Raw genomic sequence first — 16,037 nt, 5'->3', positions numbered from 1 at the left:
GGTTTGGTCATCTTATTTATCCCTTTTACCATAATTATTAGTACATTAGTCATCAAAATGTGAGGAGCTAGTGAATCTACAAGTAAGGCTTGATGGAGTGCCCTTATTAGAAGGGTACGGGTCACGTCAAGGGCCCAAGAGCTTTGGAAAGGAGGAAGTACATCTATTAGATTGAGGAAATTAACATGAGATGGCCTCTATCTTCCTAGTAGACAGGAATAGACGCTCCATCACTCCTGAGAGGTTTTGACTGCATTGTTTACTGCCATACCCTTTAGAATAGTAAGGCACATAGAAGGCACTCAATAAATATTTGTTGAATGGGCGATTGAAAGGATAAGATTAGAAGAAGACTCTCTAGGGTAAGAGAATAGTTGTTCTAATAGCCTAATCAGATTTCGAACAGGCTTTCTTTGGGGGCATTTACATTCCTTCCATGTCCATAAACACTATTTACAATAAAGGAAAGATGTATGCCTTCTCACCAGATTATACCCTAGTATGCTCCCAGCCCGGATGTGATCACTTCTATAGTTTTAACAGCCTCCCGACCACCACTGCCACCTGGTGGAAGGGCAGGGATTCACAAGTGGCACCTGGAATGAGACTTCCCTCAGGCAGCAACACCTGTAATTCTCCTTTTGTGATCATGCCCTTCTAGAAAGCTGGCAACCATGTGGTTCATCGAAAACAAGATAAGACTGTCCTGAACTCTCTCACTGTACAACTTTGTCCCCAGTGAAGGTTTAGGGTTCTACTCTTGCATTTCTTCTCAGAAAATAGGGTCAGACAGCCAAATGAAGGGTGACACTGATAAGGCCACATGAGCAGATCCTCCTACTGGTGGCTGTGGTGCTATGTACCTTGAAAAGCACTATACACATGCCAGTCATCACTCGCTGTTACCAGTGACCAAAAAGAGATAGGCTCTGAGGAGCTGACAGCTCTGAATGCTATACATACTCATTTGATAAGCCTTTCAATCTCTGCATGAACTAGGTAAATAGATTCAAAAGTTTCAAGAGTACTAATTGATTCAAATGATTACAAGTGATTTATGCTGTTTTTGATGGAATTCTGGTTCAACTGGAACCTTTGAAACAATGATACTGTAGATGTTTCCATTTGAAGCACACTCTACTCATTGCTGTTTAGACTTTACTTTTGAATAAAAAGGACAATTCAAGATAGCTTACTTATCTTCTTTTGGGGGTGGGTAACTATGAGCCATTTAGTTGAAGTCACTGTTATAAAATAATGTTTCAGCAACAGCTATTATTGATTCCTATAGGTTATTACTAAAAGAGCTGTTGATACCATGTCTAAGCACAAAGCATGAAACCTTCCTATGTTTTTAATATTTTAAATTAAAACAAACATTCAGAAATTTTAATTTTTAATTAAAACATAAATACATGCATAAATCTTAAGTGAATTGTCACAAAACAGGCACGCCTGTGCACCACCACCCAGGTAAAGAAATAGAACATAACCAGCACCCTGAAGTCCTCGCCCACACTCCTCTCAACCACTGTGCTCTCTCCCCCAAAGGTAACCCCTACACTGACTTCTAAATCCGTAGCTTAGTTTTGCCTGGGTTTTCTGTTTGTGTTGCTATAAATAAAATCATGCAGTGTGTAACTCTTTTTTGCCTGGCTTCTTTTGCTCAGTATTATGAGATTCAGCCATGTTGCTCAGAAAAGCTGCAGTTTGTTAGTTTTTGTTGCTGTATAGTATTGTGTTGTACGAAGATGTCACAGTTTATATACAAATTCAACACCATCAGGTATTTGGTTTGTTTCCAGCTTGAGGCTATTACCAAAAATGCTTCTATGGGGCTTCCCTGGTGGCGCAGTGGTTGGGAGTCCGCCTGCCGATGCAGGGGACGCGCGTTCTTGCCCCGGTCCGGGAGGATCCCACGTGCCGCGGAGCGGCTGGGCCCGTGGGCCATGGCCGCTGAGCCTGCGCGTCCGGAGCCTGTGCTCCGCAGCGGGAGAGGCCATGACAGTGAGAGGCCCGCGTACCGAAAAAAACAAAAACAAAAACAAAAATGCTTCTATGAACGTTCTTATATGTGTCCTTTGGTGAACATGGGCACACATTTTCTGTTGGATATACATTTAGGTGTAAGTTGCTGGGCCATAGGGTAGGCATGTGTTCAAATGGGGTGATAATGCCAAAGCGGTTTTTAAAGCGGTCATACTAATACTTGCACTAGCAGAGTGTCAGAGTTCCTGTTGCTTCACATCCTACCTATACTTAGTATTATCAGACTTTTTTTTTTTCATGGTCTAAATCAGCATTGTTTTAGGTCTGTGAAGATTGAGAAGTATAAAATACAGGGACTGCCTCGACCAATTATTGCATTTGCATAATTTTTAAGTGAATGCTCTTCCCTCTTTTCAACCTGAAAAACTCCTCCTTTTCCTTCAAAATGTACCTCATCTGTCTCTGAAGGCTTCCTTGATCCCTTCCTGCAGTTAACCATTTCCACCTTTGAACCTCTTTTTTTTTAATTAATTATTTTATTTATTTATTTTTGGCTGCATTGGGTCTTCGTTGCGGTGCGCAGGCTTCTCCTTGTGGTGGCTTCTCTGTTGCGGAGCACAGGCTCTAGGTGCGTGAGCTTCAGTAGTTGTGGCACATGTGCTCAGCAGTTGTGGCTCACGGGCTCTAGAGTGCAGGCTCAGTAGTTGTGGCGCACGGGCTTAGTTGCTCTACGACATGTGGGATCTTCCCAGACCAGGACTCGAACCCGTGTCTCCTGCATTGGCAGGCGGATTCTTAACCACTGCACCACCAGGGAAGTCCCTGAACCTCCTTTTCATAGCATTTATTATGTATGATGAATTTTTAAAAATCCCATTCTTATTAAGCCATTTCTTGGTGTTAGGGACTTCCTCATAGGCAGCCCCTTGCATATGGACACACTCCCTCCGTCCTACATATACAGAACATTACCTGTCTTTCAAAATGTGGCAAAATATTACCAATATCAAACTGCCCCTCATCTTTCAGCTATAAAAAATTTTCCTCTTTTTGTTGATCTTTCATAATATTCTCAATCAGCACCTCTCAAGCTTTAATGTGTATATGAATCACTGAAGGATTATCTTGTCAGAATGTAAATTATGATTAAGGCAGATTCTGCATTACTAGAGCCCAGTAATGCCAATGCTGCTGGTCTTCCGCGTCTGCTGAGGAGACAGAGGTGAAGTCCCCGTTAGTGGGGGACTACGCCGGGGGGAGGGCCCCGCGGCTGCATCTCGCGGCCCCGCAGAGCTCGCGGCGAAGGAGGAGGCGGTGGCCGGGCCCAGACCCCAAGGCCACCGTGCCAACCCGCGCGGGCACCCGGCAGTGACCCCCTAGCCGAGATGGGTATCCCAGGAGCGAGGCCGGAGACCTAGCAGACTTTTAAACTTTAGCCATTTTGGTGAGCGTGTGTGTGTGTGTGTGTGTGTATATTTCATTGTGGTATTAAAATACTGTATTTTAATAAACAACGATTGTGTTTCCTTTTATAGCAGAACAGAGGGAACCATATATAACTTAATAATGCTCATCAAAATATTTTTGGTACTGAGTCCACATCATCCTATTTCCTTTTAAGCCCATCTCAATGAGCAGTCCATGTCCCAACTAGTATAAAAATAATAACATAGATATGTGACAGGTCCATCCATTTTTTTTCTAGCAAACAGAAGGACTCATCTAATATCTCCTCGAAATGAAACAAGATCGAAAAATGAATAGTCAACGACTATAAGCAGTAACAGAAAACAACCAGCTTTTAAAAAAAAATGAAGTTGTAGAACAATTGAATATTACAGTTAGATTCATCTAATTCAACCAACTTGGAACCAGGAGAGGTTAAATGATCAAGACCCATATCGTTTGCAGACAGAGGTAGAACTAGAATTCTAGTCAATACAACCCTGGTCTTTTATAGGATACCCAAAATTTTATTCAGTGTGCTTTCTTAAGTCTAAAATTTCTCTTTAAACTCAATTTAATTTCCCAGAGTCCAGATTAATTTTGTAAGTGCACTTAGTTAACCATGAAAGAACACTCTGTCCACATGTTGTAATTATATAGCCATGCTTTCTCTCTCTGACTAATTAGAAGACAACTCAACACTGAAATCCAATCTCAACAGAACATGCTATCTGGCTATCACTCTTCAGAAAGGCAAAGCAGTCTGCCTAAATTCTCACTACTTTCTTTGCCAGCAAGTCAAGGCTTAGAGTTTTATAAAGCAATCCATGTAAATACTCTGCTGTGTCTTCCTCTGAGGACTCAAGGGGGTCAGGGGGCTAGCTCTATAATGTGATGGCTTTCTTGTAGGAAGATGTCACCATTGACCCACAATCAATAGACCATGGACTTTGAATTATGGTTCTGCAATGATCTATATACATCGATCCAGAGCTTCTAGATGACAAATGGCACACAATTACAAATGTCTAGCCTCTGGCTACTGACCAAAGTATAGCTAATTTATCCCTATAAAGTTCATGGTTTGAGGGCTTCCCTGGTGGAAAAGTGGTTAAGAATCCGCCTGCCAGTGCAGGGGACATGGGTTGGAGCCCTGGTCTGGGAAGATCCCACATGCAGCAGAGCAACTAAGCCCAGGTGCCACAACTACTGAGCCTGCGCTCTACAGCACACAAGCCACAACTACTGAGCCCGTGTGCTGCAACTACTGAAGCCTGCGCACCCAGAACCCGTGCTCAGCCACAAGAGAAGCCACCACAACGAGAAGCCCACGCACCACAACAAAGAGTAGCCCCCGCTCACTGCAACTAGAGAAAGCCCGCGCGCAGCAGCAAGGACCCAACACAGCCAAAATTAAAATAAATAAATTTATTTTTAAAAAAAGAAGGAAAAGAAGACATTCTTGTCTTCTTTAAAAAAAAAAAGTTCATTGTTTGAGTCTCTGCTAACAGCATCAGCAAACCATCTATAGACTGTAACTTTTACCATCTTGGTCTGGGAAATACAAGCTCTCCTCTATTTCACTGCAGTATTAATTTAAGGTATTGTATTTCCTTAAATCAAAAGCCCCAAAACAATGACGCACAGACATATTTAGTTTAACCATTGCAGTGTTTAAAATCTATTTGAATTAATGCCAACATTTGAAATCTAGAGAATTCACGTAAAAATTCAGATTATCTGCCTTTCTTGAAATATCAAAAGCTCTAGCCATTCAGGGACCTTGTTCCTGGTAACAGCCAGGAGAAGCTGATGGGTGGCTTCCTTCGGTGGGGACATATTTCCCTAATCCACCAGTCTCCTGTCCAGGCCTCTTCACTCCTTTATGCTGCCTTCCTGGCCCCCATAGGCATTTGAATTTATGACTCCTGCCCTTATCAAATGGTATCAAGGCCAGGTTTCTGCCTGGAGCTCCATGCCAGGGCTTTGGCAGCAACTTGAAGAATCTCGAAACAGGCTGTGCATGTAATTCTGGTCCCCTGCAGGGCCCTGCTGGATTGCCAAATGCTGTACTTTGCCATGCTCTTTCCATGGGCTGGATATTGGCATAATACAGAGCTTCACTGACAGACAATGGGGATGCGTTCATTCAGGGAGATCTGGGACTTCTGTTATGCCCCAGGAGCCTGATTCCCATTTTCTCTTCCCAAGTACATGGGTAGAAACATGCTGAGAGACGTAGTTTAGCTTTCTCTAATCTGTAGAAAATTCAATTGGCAAGGTCTGCAAGCTTGGCTCTTCTTCTAAGCATCTGTATTCCCCACCCCCCAACCCCCATGAGTCAGTGCATTCAACAATGCTATTTAAAATTCAATAAATAAAGGCAAATGAAATTACAAAAATGGATCATCACTTATATAAAAAACCAACTAAACAAATCTGTTGCTCAAAATGTCAAGCATTCAGGGACTTTAATAAAATATTGAAAGTATGTTCCCTAGAGGAGATAATCAATTCAAAAATAGGACATATGAGAACAGTACTAAGTGATCCTTCAAACACAAATGGCACCCCACGTCCTAATGGATACAGAACCATGTGACCTGATGTGATGACACATACCATGCAGTGGGAGTCTCTGGGGCCCAGTGGACAGCAGCTGTGCAGGATCTGAGGCTGCAGATGTGAACAACAGTGGTCCATGGGAATCCACAGGAGAGATTAGTTCAATGTCATGTAGAGCCACGCTGTACAGGATTTACTGTTGTGAACGTTTCCCAGAGTTCTAGTAACAATGGGTAGTCAGAACCTAGATTGTCTCAACCAGGGTAGAGCACTGTATGGGGTCCAGGACTGCATTGTACGACTCTTGTCTGTTGGGCCCTTCTTGAAGGAGTTAATGTATCCATCCTCTCTTTTCTTGAATTATCAGTGGTCATTGATCTTGTGACCTTATTTATTTTATTTATTTATTTATTTATTTTTGCGGTACTTGGGCCTCTCACTGTTGTGGTCTCTCTCGTTGCGGAGCACAGGCTCCGGACGCGCAGGCTCAGAGACCATGGCTCACGGGTCCAGCCGCTCCGCGGCATGTGGGATCTTCCCGGACCGGGGCACAAACCCGTGTCCCCTGCATCGGCAGGCGGACTCTCAACCACTGCGCCACCAGGGAAGCCCTTGTGACCTTATTTTAAAGTAACTGCTCAGGTGTATACCCACTTGGTGTTTTGTCCCCAAGCTCTGATGAGGTAATCCCATAAGGCTATCCATTCCATAGCTATTTTAGAAATCCCTAGAGAAGTTTGTTAGAAATGCAGATTCCATGCAGATTCTAGGGCTCTACTCCCAGAGACTCTGACCAAGTAGGTCGTGATGGGGACCAGGAATTTACATATTAACCAATGCCCCAGGGGATTCTGATATATATGGTCTGTGGCCATACTTTGAGAAATGCTGTCTCAGAAGGCTGATGCCAACGCTTCATGGTTCCATCTCCAACATCAATTTTAAAAACATACTTTTGATGAATATAAAACCTGAATATAAAAATCCTGAATTCATGATAATATGAAACCCTCCTGTAATTATCGAGGTTGTATAACTCTGAAATTGGGGGGGGGGGCGTAGGCAAAAAAAAAGAGTTTATCCTGCCTTTCCCATATGACCTGTTTTTTGGGGGTAATCAAATAGTGTTTGAGAGAAAGACGAGTGATTTTTTTAAATTTGTAATTTATTTTACAGCTATGAAACAAGAGTTTAAGGAATGAGCATAAGTGGAAGCTCAAGCCATTCAGTGAAAGGGTAATGGCTAACTTGGTAGTGGAGGACACCACCTCAACCCACTAATAAAACCTAGAAAAATGGGACAAGTGTGCCATTACGGGCCTTGCAACGTGATACATCAGAAGTATGGAAGGTTTTCTCGACCCAAAATTCAACTTGAATCTCCAGTTTATAGAAAACAAACAAGTTAAAAAAAGAAAAAGAAAGAAGTTAAATGAAGATAAAGAAACACACTAAATGCCAGTAAGGGGAAACAGACAAATCCAGAATGTGGGTCATTTTACAGGAGAAATTACCCAAATTCTACAACAAATCAGTGATCAGGTGAAGGAGGAGGATCGTTATCAAATAAAAGAGACTTAAAGACACAGCCAAATGCTATGTGTGGATCTTGTTTGGATTCCGATTGGAAAAAAACAACTGTAAAGAAAGAGTTTTGAGACAATCGGGAAAATCTGAACATAGACCTGGTATTAGAGAATAATAAAAAAAAATTATTAGGTGTAATAATGGCAAATAGTTATGTTTTAAAATGTTTTTATCAATCTAGAAATGCATACTAAATTTTTTGGTGAAATGACATAATGTCTGGAATTTCCTTGAAAATGACTGAGTAAAAATAAAGGTGGGTGGGCAGATGAAATGAGATTGGCAAAATATTGCTAATTGCTGAAGACTGAGTGCTGAGTATGTGAAGCTTCTCCTTATTTGGGGGTATGCTTGAAATTTTTCATAATAAAAAGTTTTTTAAAATATACTTTTGCTGTAGGCACTCACCCATTACAAGTCAGGCTAATGAGTCAAGAAGTTGAGGTTATTATTACTCAGGAATTAAGCATTCCCTTCTACTGGCAACTCCCCTATAAATGCCCAGAACTAAGTTTTCATATCCTGAAATCCATTTTTTTCTCTCACAGCCCAAAAAAGCACTGGTGGTTTTTCCCCCACATTACTGTCTTCTGTAATAGCTTAATGAGATGCACAGAATAAATGGAACTCCATTTGCTATTGCTACTTTGGCTGCTCAAGAACCATTAAAAGACCTTTAAATCATCACTCATCTATTAAGTGAAAGAAAATCCTTGAGACTTCCCTGGCAGTCCAGTGGTTAAAGACTTCACCTTCCAATGCAAGGGATGAGGGTTCGATCCCTGGTCTGGGAGCTAAGATCCCACATGCCATGCAGCCAAAAATCCAAAGCATAAAAACAGAAGCAATATTGTGACAACTTCAATGAAGACTTTAAAAATGGTCAACATCAAAAGAAATTAAAAAAAAAAAAAAAAAGAAAGGAAGGGAGGGAGGGAGGAAGGAAGGAGGAAAACCCTTGTCATTAAATTAAGGGAAAACCACTCTTCATACTCAGGAGTTTGGGGTGTTTAAAATGCACTATTTAGATAGTGAAAAAGTGTTGAAGCAAACATGGTTGTACTTTGTTGTAGCCTATGTCTAGAGGAAAAGAGGAGTCTTCTTAGAATATTTACAACCTACTTTGTTCTCGGTTACCTAACAGAAAATGGCTTCAGATTAAGAATTAAAATTTCCTGAATCAAGAAGTATTCTAATTAATCAATCTGAGCACATTTGTAAATGCTGAGGTCAATACTGTAAAGATTGGTGCAGTAATTTAATTCTTAGAGGCTATTTGGCTTTCATTGCCTTTAAAACTAAATTTGGCTACTTCACTCACTCCAGGGTGGCTAATTAACAACCACAACACGATTCTCCTGGCCATGATTCCTGCAGACGTCTAACTCCAACCCAGAAGACACCAGCCAGGGTATTAACTTAGGCCCTTTTTATTATAGTAAGTCTATAGTAATATTTCCAACTTTGTTTTTTAAAAGTCTTAGTCAATAATCCACCAGTTGCGGGCTTCCCTGGTGGCGCAGTGGTTGAGAGTCCGCCTGCCGATGCAGGGGACACGGGTTCGTGCCCCGGTCCGGGAGGATCCCACATGCCGCAGGGCGGCTGGGCCTGTGAGCCATGGTCGCTGAGCCTGCGCGTCCGGAGCCTGTGCTCCGCAACGGGAGAGGCCACACAGTGAGAGGCCGGCGTACCAAAAAAAAAAAAACAATAATAATAATAATCTACCAGTTGCTATTATGGCTTTTCTGTGAAATGTCAAGTGCTATTAAAATCAAGGTTTAGGGACACCTAGCAGAATTTCTCAAAGTGTATTCTGGGAATACCTGCATCAGAATCAACTGGTGGGTTAAAAAATGCAGATTCCTGGGTCCCCTCTCCAGTCAGACTACATCAGACTCTCCGCTGATGAGCCTGGAATTCTGCACCTTTAGCAAGCGTGGCAGGTAGTTCTTTCATACACTAAAGTCTGACAACCAAGTTTTCAAGAATGTGAGTTTCTCTCAAGTCTTTGAGAAAAACAGAGGATAAAGACCCAAGTTAAACAGCAGCAGGAGAAAGCAATCAGCCAGCATGTGGAACACACCACAGCACAACTGACCTGTCCACCAGCTGATAAACAGGTAAACAAAATTTAGTATGTCCAATCAATGGAATATTATTCTGCCATAAAGAGGAATAAAGTCCAGCACTGCAAAGCACTACTCTTGTTTGTTTAGCCTTGAAAACATTATCCTAAGTAAAAGAAGCCAGAAACATAGGCTTCCCTGGTGGTGCAGTGGTTGAGAGTCCACCTGCCGAGGCAGGGGACACGGGTTCGTGCCCCAGTCCGGGAAGATCCCACGTGCCGCAGAGCGGCTGGGCCCGTGAGCCATGGCCGCTGAGCCTGCGCGTCCGGAGCCTGTGCTCCGCAACGGGAGAGGCCACAACGATGAGAGGCCCTGGTTGCCAGAGGGAGGATGTGGGGAGGAGAGAGGTAGGGAGTGGCTGCTAGTGGGTGAGAGTTTCTTTTTGGAGTGATGAAAATGTTCTGAAATTAGATAATGGTGATGATTGTACAACTCTATGAATATATTTTTAAAAATACTGAATTGCACACTTTAAAAGGGTGAATTTTATGGTATCTGAATTTTATCTCCAAAACTGTTATTTAAAAAGTTAAAGGTGTTGGAATAAAAAAAAAAAAGAAAAGAAAAAAGGAGGACATTTTTTTCTTCACCGGAAGAGGCTTAAGCTTTGAATACATAACTAAATACAATAAGTAAACCTTGTTTGAATCTTGATTCAAACAAACTGTAAAAGACATTTTTAGACAATGGGGGAAGTCGAATATGAATTTGGAATTATTGTTTACCTTCTTAACAATCATGCTAGCATTGTTGTCAGGTACGATTATGTCTTTTCTTTTGAGATTAATAATGAAACATTGAGGGGTGAAATAACATGATATCTGGGGGTCTTCTTTAAAATACTTCAAGAGAAAAGGTAGATGGAACAAGTATGCAAAATAAATGCTGGTTTTGGTTGATAGCTGTTGACTGGAAGATAAATACACAGGGACTTGCTGAATTTTATCATTGGGCATATTTGGGAATTTTCATGATAAAAATTTAAGAATGAAGGAACTCAGGGCTTCTTGATTATTTTAATGTGTTTTGATTCCAAAAATTTCAGTTGTACCTGCAGTGTTAGGGTGAGATTGAATGGCAAATATTAGAGGCAGGTTCTTACTTTTTAGCTTTTCAACAGGAAAAGGCCAGAGGGAGAATTGAGAATAATTCCATAAACTCAGAGAAATTAATGGACAGACTAGAAAGGCACTGAGCTCAAAGTTCCTTGGTCATTTTTAAAAAAGAGAAAAGCAGGACTTCCCTGGTGTCGCAGTGGTAAAAAAAGAATCCACCTGCCAATTCAAGGGACACGGGTTCGAGCCCTGGTCCGGGAAGATCCCACATGCCGCGGAGCAGCTAAGCCCATGCGCGACAACTACTGAGCCCGTGTGACACAACTACTGGAGCCCACGCACCTAGAGCCTGTGCTCCGCAACAAGAGAAGCCACCCCAATGAGAAGACCCTGCACCACAATGAAGAGTAGCCCCCGCTCGCCGCAACTAGAGAAAGCCCTCACGCAGCAACGAAGACCCAATGCAGCCAATAAATAAATGAATAAAAAAAATTTTTAAAGGCCACTTTAAGTTCTAAGAGGATAAAATTCTTGTTAACTGAATATTCAGTTGATATTTACTCTAAGCAATGAATTAACTTCACATCAAAAGAAATTTGTACTTTGATGTGCTGTGCTGGACTTAGGATTTTATTGTTGAAAACTTCCTAATGGAAGTTTATAATCTTGTTAAAGATTTAGTTGTCTTAAAAATCTAATACTGTACACACACACACACACACACACACATACACAACTTAATGCTGAATCTTTCACCAGGGAATTAACCCAAATTGCCATATCTTTCTTATGGGAGCATACTACTTGTTTTCGATCACTGATTTCAGTATTTTTATAGAGTGTGGCCTATCTGCTTCATAATCAGATGCAATTTCCTTCTCAGATGTCACCTGGCCTGACTGATAACCATCTTGCCACATGATAATTAGGACTTGGGGAAAAACTGTTTTAAGTGGGTTTAAGTATGTGAAATCACCTTGACTAGGAAATCCTCTGCCTGGGTGTCAGAAATCTCGGACATGTGAATTACAGACATTTTTTTAGGTTATTGATATTGAGGAAGTTGGTTGCAGTGCCCTCTTTATGAAGATCCGTGGAGGAAATTTCCTTCCGGAATCTTTGTGCTTCTCTTTTTTTTTTTTTTTTTTTTTTTTGCGGTACGCGGGCCTCTCACTGTTGTGGCCTCTCCCGCCGCGGAGCACAGGCTCCGGACGCGCAGGCTCAGCAGCCATGGCTCACGGGCCCAGCCGCTCCGCGGTATGTGGGATCTTCCCGGACCGGGGCACAAACCCGTGTCCCCTGCATCGGCAGGCGGACTCTCAACCACTGCGCCACCAGGGAAGCCCTGTGCTTCTCTTGAGTGTCTGATTTGTTTCCATTTTCTGATTTTCGCATTGACTGCTAAGCGGCTCAGAGCAAAATTTTTGGCCTTCTTTCAGCAAGTGTACAGCGCTTCATGGGTTATATTTCGTGTACTAGCCCCAGACTTTTATCTTATTTTTCCTGCAATCCAATTTCCTCACTGTTTTTAAAATATCATTGTAATATAGTCTTAGAAACTACATTCATATCCTTTTTGGACTAAAATGGGATATAAACAATGAATAAATGAATGAACAACAATAAATGATTAAAAAATTACAAATATCAAAACAAATACAAAAATATTACAAGTCATTTTTATGTTGCTGGTTAAATCCATCTCACTTTTAACATGGACCACTTCTTTCTTTATACATGGGTGTCAGCCTCTCTTCTGACATTTATCAACTATGAACGAGCTGGGCTTTACCACAAAAATGGGAGCTTCAGGTTTATTATTAGGATTTTTCTCCATTGGAAAAAAAAAAGTGGATTAAAGAAGGTCTGAGGAAGGGGACTTCCCAGGCAGTCCAGTGTTAAGACTCCACGCTTCCATTGCAGGGGGCGCGGGTTCAATCCCTGGCCAGGGAACTGGGATCTCACATGCCACGCAGCGCGCCCAGAAAAATTTTTTTCTAAAAAAAGGTCTGAGGAAGATACTAGGATTAATGTGTTTCTGTGCAAGGCAGTAAAAAAGAAGAGGAACATCTTCCTACAGCCAGGGTCATGTTGTTGAATCTCAGCTTGGCAATCCAGAGCCTGCTCCCTGCTACAGAGTCTCTGTTTGGAAGACTCTGAGAGAAGAAGGATGAAGGGACAGTGAATGGGTGTTCCCTCTGCCACCTTAACCCATTTTACTATGATCTTATGAATATCTGCAAGGTAGTGACTGGCTGCTAGGATTTACTGATAAATTTTATTACATTTCTTTTCCTCAAATCATCTTAATCACATCTTTAAACCACAGCTTGGGGGCTTCCCTGGTGGCGCAGTGGTTGAGAATCTGCCTGCCAATGCAGGGGACACGGGTTCGAGCCCTGGTCTGGGAGGATCCCACATGCCGCGGAGCAACAAAGCCCATGAGCCACAACTACTGAGCCTGAGCGTCTGGAGCCTGTGCTCTGCAACAAGAGAGGCCGTGACAGTGAGAGGCCCGCGCACCGCGATGAAGAGTGGCCCCAGCTCGCCGCAACTAGAGAAAGCCCTTGCACAGAAACGAAGACCCAACACAGCCAAAAATAAATAAATTAATAAACCACAGCTTGCATCAGGTCCTATCATCCTCCATTTTAAAATGCTTGAACATCTACACACTACTATATATAAAATAGATAACTAATAAGGACCTACTGTATAGCACAGGGAACTCTACGCAATACTCTGTAATGACCTATACAAGAAAAGAATCTAAAAAAAGAGTGGATATATGTATAACTAATTCACTTTGCTGTACAACAGAAACTAACACAACATTGTAAACTAACTATACTCCAATAAAAAATTAATAACATAAAATGCTTGAACGGCTTTCCATTGTTCTCAGCATAAAACACAAACTCCATCAGGGCCTCCTGCATGGTCTAGCCCCAATCTCTTATCAGGCCACTCTGCTCCTACATCCTTAAGTTCCATTTACACTCTGGGTTCCTTAACAGGTCAAGCGCTTTCCATTCTACCTCCGGGCTCTACCATAAGCTGTTCTTTGTGCCTGTAGACCCCCAACTCTACTGGAGATGCCTACCTTGATCAGCCAATCAAACGCAGGCCACTTGTTTCCCTTCGCTCCCGACTCCACCCCCATGAGGAGAGCAATGTAGTACAGCATTTTGAGGGGCTCTGCCTTCAAACTGTTAGGGTTCAAATCCAAAATCCACCACTTGTTAGCTTCTTTTACTTTGGAAAGTTACTCGACATGTCTCGGCTTCCCCACCTATAATGTGGGGATGATTAAAAATATTTTGAGGATTAAATTTGTTAACAGAAGGTAAACTCTTAGAACAGAAATAGAAGTTCTCACTTTAGCACATACTCCAATTTAAACCCACTTAATCGTCTGCCAAGTTTGAGTCCGTCACCTTGGGAAGGATTATAGTGCCTCCATCCCTACCTCCCACCTCACCCCCAACATAGCCCCCCCGCGCCACTCCCACCCCTCCAACCTACTTATTGAACGCTGCGAATAAATGAACAGAGAGCATGAAGAAAGAAGGCTGGTCCTCCCAGGTTTAGGAGGGACCATGGGGTGAGCGTGTTCAAGAAGCTTACAGTTTAGCAGGACAGGTTCTAAACACATACTGAACTTATGTAGTCGTAAGAAGGGGAATCTCTTGGGTCCTGCCTCAGCCCTGGGGTAACGGCTAGAGCCTCCTAAGGAGAGTCCAGAGGAAGGGACGTTGGCCTCAGGGAACCAGATCCACGAGCGCCAAAGCCTGGGGAGGTGTCAAGACTCCTGGAGCTTCCGAGAAGCTTGCTTCGCGTAGGCTTAGCTCATGCTCCCGCCACGGAAAGACCAGAAAGACCCCTGCCGGCAAGGGACCGCGGGCACCAATGGCCGGACCCGCACCACCCGCCTCCGGAGACTTCCCGGGGATTGGCTGCCCGCCCCGCCCCTATCCCCTCCTTCTCCTCCTCCCGCCCCGCCCCTACCTTCTCCTTCTCCTCTTCCCGTCCCGCCCCGCCCCGCCCCGCCCCGACTGCAATGTCTCGGCGCCGCACGCCCGCATCGCCCTCAGTCTTGCTGAATTGAGCGGTGAGTGTGGGTCAGCGCAGTGGAGGGGCGGGGGGGGGGGGGGGTGCACTCGGCCGGTCCGCGGCCCCGGGTGGGGCTGGGCTTGCCCCGTGTCCCCTCGAGCTTTGCCCGCCCGGAGCTCCACTGTTCCCGGCGGCCAGAACGCAGGGGTAGAGCAGCCCTCGGCGGCCTGGGGGGGCGGGCGACCGTGCCCGTCCCGGGGCCGCGCTAGGCACACGCGCCGCGCCGAGCCGCCCCGAGGCTTCCCGGCGGCCAGGCCCGGGCGCGGTAACAAGTTCGCGCTTTGCTTCCCCAGGGCGCAGCCGCGGCTACTTTGCAGCGGGTTCGGGCCAGGCCCAGCCTGCGGCGGCAACAGCGGATCTCGGACCGACTGTGAGCCTGGGGAGTTTGTCTCCAACGACTGCGGGTGCAGCGGTCTGAGTTCTAAACGCAGGTATGTCCCCGTCCTTGAGTGAGGTGAAATGACCCGGGCCCGAGCACGTGGCCAATGGCGACCTGAGGGTTCCCAAGCACGTGTTTGGTGCAAAGGCCCGAATCCGGCTCTCCTTTAACAAAGGAAACGGATGTTCACAAGCAGAACAGCTGCTTCTAGTGGGTTTTCAGACTCGGTTAAAGAAACTGCTGAGGTCCACGGACACTGACGAGAGGAACGCAGGAAATCGTACAGAACCCTGTGAAAAACCCAAATCGCCCTTTCTTGTGCCCTTTTAAGGTTGACGCAGTGCCTTAAGAGGCTAACACAGAAGGGTAAAGAAAGTCTCCATAAAACCCAGAGAAGAGATTGTAGAACTCCTCTTTGGATCCTGTCTGGAGTCACAGCTGAACCAAAAGGTTTTCATTCAGTTTTAGCATCTTAGTGATATTTGTACAGTTAATAACAAAGTGATAAACTTAACCTTAGGTTTGACAGTACCTTAAGGCCTGCTTTTTAGACTCCTCTGGGGATACCATCCAGTGTTTTCAAATAGAGTATTTGGATCTTGTGGTCATCTCTGAAGGTGGAAAAAAATCTAGATGATGGAACAGGTGTACAAAAGGCTTTTTCTGGATATCCTTTGAGACAAACTGAAAAGAATACCTCAAAGGTTTTTTTGTTTGTTTGTTTTTCTCAATTTGTTCAGAAAGGTAATTTTAAAACTTTTCGTTTTATAGGTTGAA

General features: G+C 43.7%; 1 non-coding gene across 1 annotated transcript; it reads left to right on the top strand.

Annotated features, from left to right (window-relative positions):
• Positions 1–15,578: 15,578 nt before the first annotated feature.
• On the top strand, positions 15,579–15,700 carry LOC136123974 (small nucleolar RNA SNORA26). The gene has a single exon (XR_010655929.1). It is a non-coding gene; the product is annotated as a small nucleolar RNA SNORA26 (small nucleolar RNA).
• Positions 15,701–16,037: the final 337 nt, after the last annotated feature.

The sequence above is a fragment of the Phocoena phocoena genome, chromosome 5, assembly GCF_963924675.1.
Source record: "Phocoena phocoena chromosome 5, mPhoPho1.1, whole genome shotgun sequence".
Taxonomy (NCBI): Eukaryota; Metazoa; Chordata; class Mammalia; order Artiodactyla; family Phocoenidae; genus Phocoena; species Phocoena phocoena.
The sequence above is the reverse complement of the archived record's forward strand: the minus strand, read 5'-3'. Positions and strand labels throughout refer to the sequence as shown.